The sequence below is a fragment of the Saccopteryx leptura genome, chromosome 3, assembly GCF_036850995.1.
Source record: "Saccopteryx leptura isolate mSacLep1 chromosome 3, mSacLep1_pri_phased_curated, whole genome shotgun sequence".
Classification (NCBI taxonomy): domain Eukaryota; kingdom Metazoa; phylum Chordata; class Mammalia; order Chiroptera; family Emballonuridae; genus Saccopteryx; species Saccopteryx leptura.
Genome location: NC_089505.1, coordinates 157,790,942 through 157,800,764, shown reverse-complemented (window position 1 = coordinate 157,800,764; position 9,823 = coordinate 157,790,942).

The following is a 9,823-nucleotide window of genomic DNA, read 5'->3' as shown; positions in this document are numbered from 1 at the left end:
CTAATGAAGCTTGCACCAGCTGATTAATAAGAGGCTTCTTTTCTTCTCAAATGTGGTTTGATGCTAGCAAACTTGTGTTGTGGGCTTGAGGAAACTTACATATAAAATGAGTTGATTCCACACTGCTTTGTTAACTTATCCTGTTGTAGAGGTGGGACTACCAGGTCGTTCTTCTTTTCTTCTATTTATTTATTTTTAAAGTATTTATAGTGGTACTTTTCAATGACTGCTTGAGCTCAGATACTAAGTAAATAAATAGTAATAACCCTATTAAAATAGTATTCTCTGAAATTAAAGTGCTCAAAAATCTCATTTCTCTTATTCCAGATAGAAAGTTTACTTAATTAATGTTCTATTTGCATTCTACAGAAGGCAGTCCATTCACCTGAGTGCTCTCACCAACATGAACACTGTTCCAGGCATGGTTTTGTTTATTTTTATTTTTATTTTTTGTCTAGCAAACAAAAGAAGTATTTTAAATGTTTTTAAAGTATAAATTTCTAAGCCCAGATATCAAATATCTAGTATTTTGAAGAACTGTTTAATCAGGTCTAAGATGCATACTTGTAAACCAAGGGAAAGATTTCAGTCCAGGAGAAAGATAAAAACATGGATTTCTGATAAAACAAATTTCATGAGTGGATTAGAAAATGCATTTGTAAGTGTGGTCGAGTATGTCAATGCAAAGGGCAAAACTGAGGTAGCAGGGGGAGTGATTGCAGAGCAAGCTGTAGGGCACAATGGGACAGAATTTAGATAAAATTGAAGGTGGAGGAGAAAACTAGAAGAGACCCTGACTAACTTGAAATCATTTCTCAGAAGAGTGCTGAAAAATTTAGGGCTATGCATAAAGTTACTTTATTGTGCAAGGAGTGAGATAATCTGATGCAGGTGAAAAGTTAAAGTTGCTAGGAAGAATGCTGTTTGAACACTACAACAGAAAAATAGAATGATTACCAACAAGCTATTGATAATATATGCAGGATAACCAATCTTTATAATAAAGTCATTTTTGAAGTGTATCTCAAATACACTATTTTCTTAGCCTCTGTATTCCCTATTGCTATTAATATTTAACAATTTAATTAATATTCTGTTATTTTTGTTAATGTTGTCCCTCATTGTTTAGACATTTTTGGGAACCTGGCATGCAAAAGGGCTGGAATTATTTGAGTGACGGTGCCCTCCACCCTATGCAGTCCACATATCAGGCATATATGGTGCCTAGTTCCAGATGTCTCTCTTTAAAAGGCCATTGACAAACTAAAAGCATCCACAGACAGTTAGCAAGATGTCGAGGGCTCTGGCTAGGCCAACTGAGAAATAATTTAGGAAAAGAAAGCTCTTCTTTCTAGAGAAATAAAGAAGTAGAAAGACTCCCAGAGGTTATCTGGTCCGACTGCTTGATGTGAGAGCTTTCTGATCCTCTGGCAGACACAGCACAGAAGTCTTCACTGTCCTTGCTGAGACTAACTCTCTCAATGAAATTCTTTTTCCTCTATCTCTCTCAGAAGAAAGGATCTGTAGCGGAGACAGCCAGATGGGGGAATATAATTCCCTCTTTCTTTCTCTAAAATGGTGATATTGAGATTTAGCTATATAACAACTGTCTCTCTTCTCAAAAAAACAGAGTGTTTTTTGCCTGGTTTTCCAGATTCTAATGTTTTGCCTCACACTATATATCCCATTTTTTTCCTCCACAGTATAGTCAGGCTAATCTCATCATTCCATTTATATACTCAATAAGCAGATTGTTCTCATTCTGTCCTGGTGGCTGTTTTGGGTTTCCAGAGTTACATTATAACAAACCATTCCAAAACTTGGTGGCTTAAAACCCCTTGATTTTTTATTCTCAAAGTTCTGTTGATCAGGAATTCAGAAAGGATTCAGCTAGGATGTTTTTGGCTTTACCTGGCTTCATTACATGTCGTTCATTTAAGTCATCTTTCAATATTAGAACATAAAGGGAATATTCTTTATCACGGTTTTATTACATTATCTTTTATGGAGGTATAAATCTGTTTAGCTTGTCCCTTATTAACGGGTATTTGGATTCCTCCTAATTTTTTCAGTTTTGCCACATTGCTGTAATTAATGCCCTTTGCCAATTCATTTGGGTCTCTGTTTTAATATTTGTGACACAACTTTCTATATTATTGTCAAAATTTCTTGCTATCCTTGAATGTTTATTCTTTGAAATGATACAGGAAAAATGTTTAGAATTATCTCATATGATATCATATAGCTTTCTATTGAGTTAAAATTATAAATTAGTTTGAAAAAAATAGGAATTTTTATAATATTGAATCTCCCCAACAAAAAAATATTGATTGTTTTATTTTATATTTCTATAAATATTCTTTTATAATCTTAAGTTTTATAAAGTTATATATAGCTTCATTTTAATGGTGCAGTAAGTTTTTCTATTATATTTTCCTACTATCTTTTTGCTCTTTTTATTGGTAGTACATAAGAAAGCTATTAATTTTTACATTATCAAAAACTTTTTACAATATTAAATTTTTACATTAACCAATCATTGAACCACTTTAATGACTTAACTATTCCTTTTAACTTGTCAGTTGATTAATAAATTTCCTAGGTAAATATTTATATTATGTTCAAATAATGATCTTTCAGGATCTACCTTTAAATTATTAATATATTTATTTATTATCATTTTAGTGTTTTATTTACATTCATCAGATCCTCTTGAGTAATGTTAAATAACTTTTAACTAAATACTTATAAAAATATATTTCTTAAAAAATTCATGGTTAATTGTGTTGGTCTCAGTGAGTTTAATACATAGTAACAAGCACTATAATAATTACTACTGTGTGGAATAAAATTTAAAAATAGTTGGATACTTCCTAAATAAAACTTGTACTTTCAATGTACAATATACTTGGCAGTATTTTAGGAAATCATATGACTGAGAGAAAGAACATTAACTCATTTGGGAAAAATGAATGGTTAAATTTGGGATTTGAGGATTATAATTTTTTGTTTGTTTTGATTTCAATTCTTTTGCTTGTCTTTTTTGGATAAAAGTGCGTGTTTTAAAGAAAAATAGAACAAAGGTAGAATAATAGGCAAGGCAATCACTGAGATTGATAATGAAGCCACAGATAGAACCTGAATGGATCTATATGTGATAACCAAATAAGAAGTAAAAATAGAAAAAAGGCATGTATAATTTGAAGGAATGGGCTATGTCGCTCTTGTTTTACTATTTAACTCTAGCAATTGGTAGTATGACTGGCACATAGTTAGTGCTTAATAAATATTATTAAATAAATGAATGAATGAAGAATCAGTAAAATATTTGGACTAAGTGCCTTTTTCAACCCAAATAGCAGGTCTGTACACCTTCTGATAATTTCGACAGGTGCAATAAGATCTATTATTAACATTCCCACTGTCAGTCCTAGTGAAATCTGAATCAGCAGCTTCTCCACAACTGAGAGCTCTAAATCACATTTTAGGGAAGTATCTGGTGGGAGAGGGTGGTCTTAGACAAAACAAGAAAGATCATTATCCAGTTAAATAGATTCTTGTTGTGTCAGGCCATTCGTTTCCTATTGAGTCCTTTTAAAGAAAGTAGGAAAGTAAGGGAGTATGTTTGTTGATGAGGAGGGAGACTTCAAACTACTATAAATTCAAAGTTGCTGTACTCCATAATAATATAACACTTTAAACAAAAGGAAACAAAAATGCATTTATTATGTAAATCTCAGTACCCTTTCTCTGAAGCAACACTACAGAACTGTTCACATGAGAAATTTGTGTAAGTAAAGTTCTTATCTATATCACATCACAAGAGAAAACTTTCAGTTAAGACCTAACAAAATTTGAGTGTCTAAGAACTTTACATTGAAAAGTGTATTTCTAAGCCTCAGTAACTTGGTAATGAATAAATACAGACTTTTAACCAGGAAGGTTTGAAGCCGGAAATACACCGATGATTCAACCAAGCTATAGGGTACTCATTTTAAATGACACAGTAATATACTTTCACATAAGCAGAGATGCAACATCAAAAAGTGCTCATTACTACAAAAGCTTGGAAAATCTAAAACAAAATCCTGTGGCAAGAAAAAACTGTGTGAGGATATTTCACATATGTTGATTTAGTCATAGCTGTGGGCTTCTTTAATGCTTTTCATATGGTGATTAGTTCAAACATCCCAGATTACTGATTTAAGTAAACTTCTGTATAAAGATTGTTTGCTTGTTTGTTTGTTTTTGATTTCTGCTAAATTTTGTCATATATTGAAATAATAGCTCAGTGCCTATTGATCATGTCATTCATGTAGCTTAATTTCTCTAGGACATAAATATTAAATGAACCAGTTTATCTCTAAAGCTGATCCAAATAGCCCTTTCTTGGCTTGGTAAGGCCAAGTGGGAATGGACTATGATGTGGTTGAATGTTGACATTGAATTTAGCAGGGGATAACTGAACTCATAGACAGATGCTAAATCTACAAAATTTTTAGTCAAGCTATCTAATTAACAGGAAGAATAAAGTAGGGCATAGATTGAGATAAAAATGTGGTTAGGAATAAAAGGAAGACACTCCATTCAGATAAAAAAAAACTTATGGTTTAATGACATTTTGTGTAACAGGTCAATTTAGGGCACTCTGAACAACTTTATTTGGATGTGTGCTCTTGAGGGTTGAAAGGGAGAGAGTTGCAGATAAAAATGCTTTATCAATCCTAAAAAAATCTGATATTCCCCACTATCAGAGCTATCATGGCCTAGCTGTCAAACTTATAATTCTCAGCAATATCTGGAAAGATTCCAAATCATAGGTTGTATCAGCTGGTTTTGGCTGAGCCAAATAAGTGTACCACTTGCTCTACGGTGGACTGTAATAAGGTAATTGCAACAGACTGGGAAGAAACCATCTATAATGAATTTATCTATACAGCCCACTGACTTTCTCTATATGATCAGGCAACAACAAAACAGCCCTAACTGAGCTCTGCTCAGCCAGTTTGTTTCCTTGGCTCTATCCTTTGCCTATTTGGATTGTGGGTACAATCTGTTTGAAACTGCTGGAAGACCACTGCGGGGATGTTCCGCATCAGCTGCACCACCGTGATCTGGTTGTGTTCTGTCAGTGTGCCCATCACCCTCACTTCAAACCCTGTGGCAAAACTGTTGGATTTGGCAAAGTCAAGTAGGAGGGAAAGGATCTTTTCATGTGATTCTGATTGGGCTATTGATCATGCCCAGCGGTTCCTGGAAGACCAGAAGATGAATAGAAAATGCTCACTTGGAATCTCAGTAGAAGATTTCCCAGTCACCCTGGGACAAGGTCTGTTGTTCACTTTTACACTTGCACACTTGGGATATAAGAAAGGGGAGATAGAGGAAACAAAGCCAGGAGTGAAAGGGCAAGGGTTCAACGTATGTAAATGTTTCAACATAAGTTGATAAAAAACACATGACTCTGAATGACTTCCAAAATGCTTGAATCCTGTTAAGACACACAAAAAATGAATGATCTGAACACCATCTGTTTGTCCTTTTGGTACATGTGGTAATGGTCACTTATCTGACTACCTGTGGATATAGAAATACATTTGAAATAATGAAGGACCCTCTGCTCTATTATAATGACAACTACCAGTGACATTTGTAACCTTAGCAGCAGGTTAGAAACTATTTATGTCCACTCCCATTAAGAATTTTACCTCTTTTGACACATCCATTTGGTTGTGTTTGAAAGAGAAAATCATTAGTCTGACCTAAAACCACAAATGAAGACCAACTTCTCTCAAGTAATTTGCATATGCTTAACTATTTATGAGTTCCCTGCTGAGCATCAAAGGTGGTTATCAATCTACCTATACCCCAAACTTCTAGAGAACATTCAGTTTCTGTTAAAAGTATGCTCAATTTCCTATGAAAGGAAACTTGAGGTCAGCTGTACTAGGCAGTACTGTTCTTTCCTTGGAGAGCATTTAGGCATTTTTTTTTGCAATAAATAAACTTTATCCATTCATTCAACAGATATTTATTAAATAGCTACAATGTGGTGAGCACATAGTCTAATTTTGGAGCTTATTTAGATCTCAAGAGAGTAGCATATTAATATCAATCTTATTTACCATCATTTATTTTTTTACCAGCATTCACAATCATTCCCTCCTATTACCATAATTCAGTTTGTCATTTGTTGATAGATGGGCTAGATGACAAAATTTGGCAATATGCAAAATGTGGAATATCTCTTATATGAAGCATGTGCCTAGCTGAATATTGGGTCTTTAAACTTGTTCAACATAGCCTGTAATAACAGCACTTGAATATGTATCTCTTTTACTTGTATATTTATTTCAAGTTTTCACATTTTTGAAATTCCTTCTGATCTAAAACAAAAATAGCAGTTAATACTGTTGTATTTAATATTATTTCAGTGCCTACATCTGTGAGGCAGCAATCTTGAGGAAATAACTGCTGTTGCAAGTAAATAAGTTATTCATTGTTTTGTTGAAGGAGTTACATTTTCAACATGCAGTGCCTTATGCTTTGTTTATTTTACATTTTTTGATGCAAATAACTTTCTATCTTAATCTGGGAGTACATCAAAAACAGAGCATTAGAATCTGTGTCCAATCTACCAATGCTCAGCATATTTTCTGAAATTACATGGGTCAAGTAGCAAGATGATTGTTTAGAAAGTACAGAATAGCATCAGAGAGGTTTGGGGAAGGATAATTTTACTTCTGACCACTAACGACTTCTAAAGTCTTTAGTTCACAGCAAGAAAACTATTTTAGAAACAAAACAAAAAATGTGTTTACAGATGCCATTTTCAATTAGTCTTTTATTTTTAATATGAAGAATAAAGTATATTTGGATTTTTATTTCAAAAATACATAGAGTATATTGAATTCCAGCTGATACTGCTGAAGGCAGTTTTTAAGATTTTCCATTGTATGATGAAAATGGTATTTACATAACTTTGCATCATATTTCAGTGCTGTATAATTATCAAATAAACTATTTGGGAGTTATATTGGGAGGAGAGTGGGAGGGGGCACCTAAACCACCTTCCTGGGGTTTTGTTTGATTTTCTTTCTCTTTTTTTTCCATAAAGTGTTTATAAAATGGGCAAATCTAGGGGAACTTTCTAATTTGTGGATGGTGGTTTCAAGCTGTGCCTATACAGTTTTATGACTGCTTAGTTCCAAAATGTATAAACACATCACCCTTCTACATAACAAATTGCCCAGGAGAAGGCAATGTAAAAGAAATGAAGCAGAGGAAAATATATTGCACCATTCTCCTTTACTTTAATTTAAACTTGATATAAAGTGATTTCAGCTTTGAGGAGCTAGTGAAGGCTTTCCACTTGCTATTTCTTCATCTTCTGAGCTGCATTTGGCCAACAAACCAATCCTACACAACTTCCGAGAAGGTCCTCACAAGCAGGTATTGAAAGAATATGTGTTCCCTGCTCTGAAAATTCCTATCATTTATTTTGAAGCTAAATGATCTTTGGTTGAAAGGTGTGTGTGTGTGTGTGTGTGTGTGTGTGCGTGTGTGTGTGTGTGTGTGTGTGAGAGAGAGAGAGAGAGAGAGAGAGAGAAGAGAGACAGAGATTTCTTAGTCTTAACTTTGCTTAGGAAAACAGACTTTTTAACAGGAATAGCAAAATTCAGCTATTTCTGAACAAAATGCTTGCTACAACAGCTTTAGAACAAAATGTCTGGAAGTTAAATTGTCTTAAGTATCATACATTTTAGTCTATTGTATATGTCTAAGCATTTGGTGTGCCACAGAAAAAAATTCTATGTTGGAGAGATTTTTTTGGTGAAAATTCAAGAGTCTGTGTTAATTAATATAAAATATATGAGGGAAGAATGCAGGAAAGCTTTTGACATATAGTAGGACTTAACTACAGAAGTTGGATTTGAATATGACTCTTACAAGGTCTTAATGTTTTCCATGTTTTTGAGAAAAATAGCAGAGTGTAGTGTTACTTGTCTGCTTCTTGTCCAAACCATAGAGGTTGCCTAACAAAACTTTTATTCTGTTAACAACTCTACTGTGAATGTGGCCGTGAGAAGAACAGCAAGCAATGCAGACTTTGCTCATGAATATGAGAGGGGCTTTGAGACATGTGGCTATCGTCCTTCTTCTTCGTTACAGAAAAGAACAAAATTTATACTTTTAAAGATTTTATTTATTGATTTTTAGGGAAAAGAGAAAGAGAACAAATGGGTGGGGGAGGAAAGCTTCAACTTGTAGTTGCTTCTTGCAGGTGCCTTGATTGGACAAGCCTGGTGTTTCAAACTGGTAACCTCAGCGTTCCAGATCTACATTTTATCTACTGTGCCACCACTGGTCAGGCCAAATAAAGTTTCTGAAACAGTACTTGGTTGTAACCTTTTCTGTGTCTTTACCTTCCATTTACTCTCAGTGCATTAAGTAACATGCTCACAGGGTGGATTTTACATTCACTCCTCATGGAAATTGTTCACTTCAAAATCCACCAGGAGATCTGTCAGTGGCCAATAAATAATCTGCTTCCATGACTCGCTTTTTAAGATCCATTTGAAACATTGCCTTCTCTTTGAAATAGACCTTAATCCCTGCAGCTGATTTAGTTATTTCTTCCTTTGTTATCTCATAATAAATTGTTTGTAACTCTCTTAATAATTACTTGGTTGTGTTATAATTTATCTATGTACACAGTGTCCACTCTAACCAGCCACTCCTTAAAAGCAAAATATGTTATACTAATTTTTGTAACAACGATACAGAGTAGATATACTGACCATATTGTAAAGACAAAATATTTACCAAATGAGTGAATAATGAAGAGATCTCTGACCAAAATAGCCTTGTTTTGTTCAATGATGAAATACTATGCTCTATCATTTACATTAGGAAAAGAAATCAAAAGATGCCAATGATTTTTAGGCATGGCTTTTCCTTACTAGCATATAACCTTCTCAGAATATCATTATTGTTATGTTAAACGTCTGCTCCACCATCCATGCAACCAGTAACATTAAACATCTATGAATAAGAAGCCTTAATGACTCCTTTTGGGCTATACAATCTTGGTCAAACCTCTGGGGATAGTGTAGCATTTTCAACATGCTTTATTTTTCCAATACATTCCACAAACTCTTATATTGTATAAAAGATAGTGGTCTCTGGCATGTTTGGCATATTTGAAGCACTCTTACTTTACTGAGCGATCTGAAGGTGATGGAGACAAGAAGAAGGAAAGAAGGAAGGAAGAAAGTAAAAGAAGGAGGGAGAGAGGGAGGGAGGAAGTGAGAGAAGTAAAAGTTCTAAATGTATTTCTATTTCTTTATTAGAATAGAGAAAGTATTTTAAAATTATAAACTCAGATTGATTTGATATTTGATGGCATATATGTTCCAATTACTTGATTGTTGAAAACTCTAAAATGTCAATTAAAAGTATAATGTCAAACTGGAAAATAATTATAACAATAATTTAGATAAAAGATTATTTCCTTAAGGAAAAAAACCCACTTAGAATTAGATTTCAAATAGATAAACACCACCCACACACACACAAAGTCACACACACAAACTTGAATGGCCCCAAGAAACAGTTTAAATGATAAGATGATATTATAATATCTATAAATGTAATGTTATTTTTCACATATAAACATGTTAAAATGTAGTTTTAATCTTTAACTCATTTGTTTTAGTTTTGTTTAAGTTATAATAATCAGTGTGGACTGAAATATGTTGAAACAAGCAGTTGAAACTGCTAAGGAGTCTAGTACAAATTTTCATAATTGAATATTTTTTTC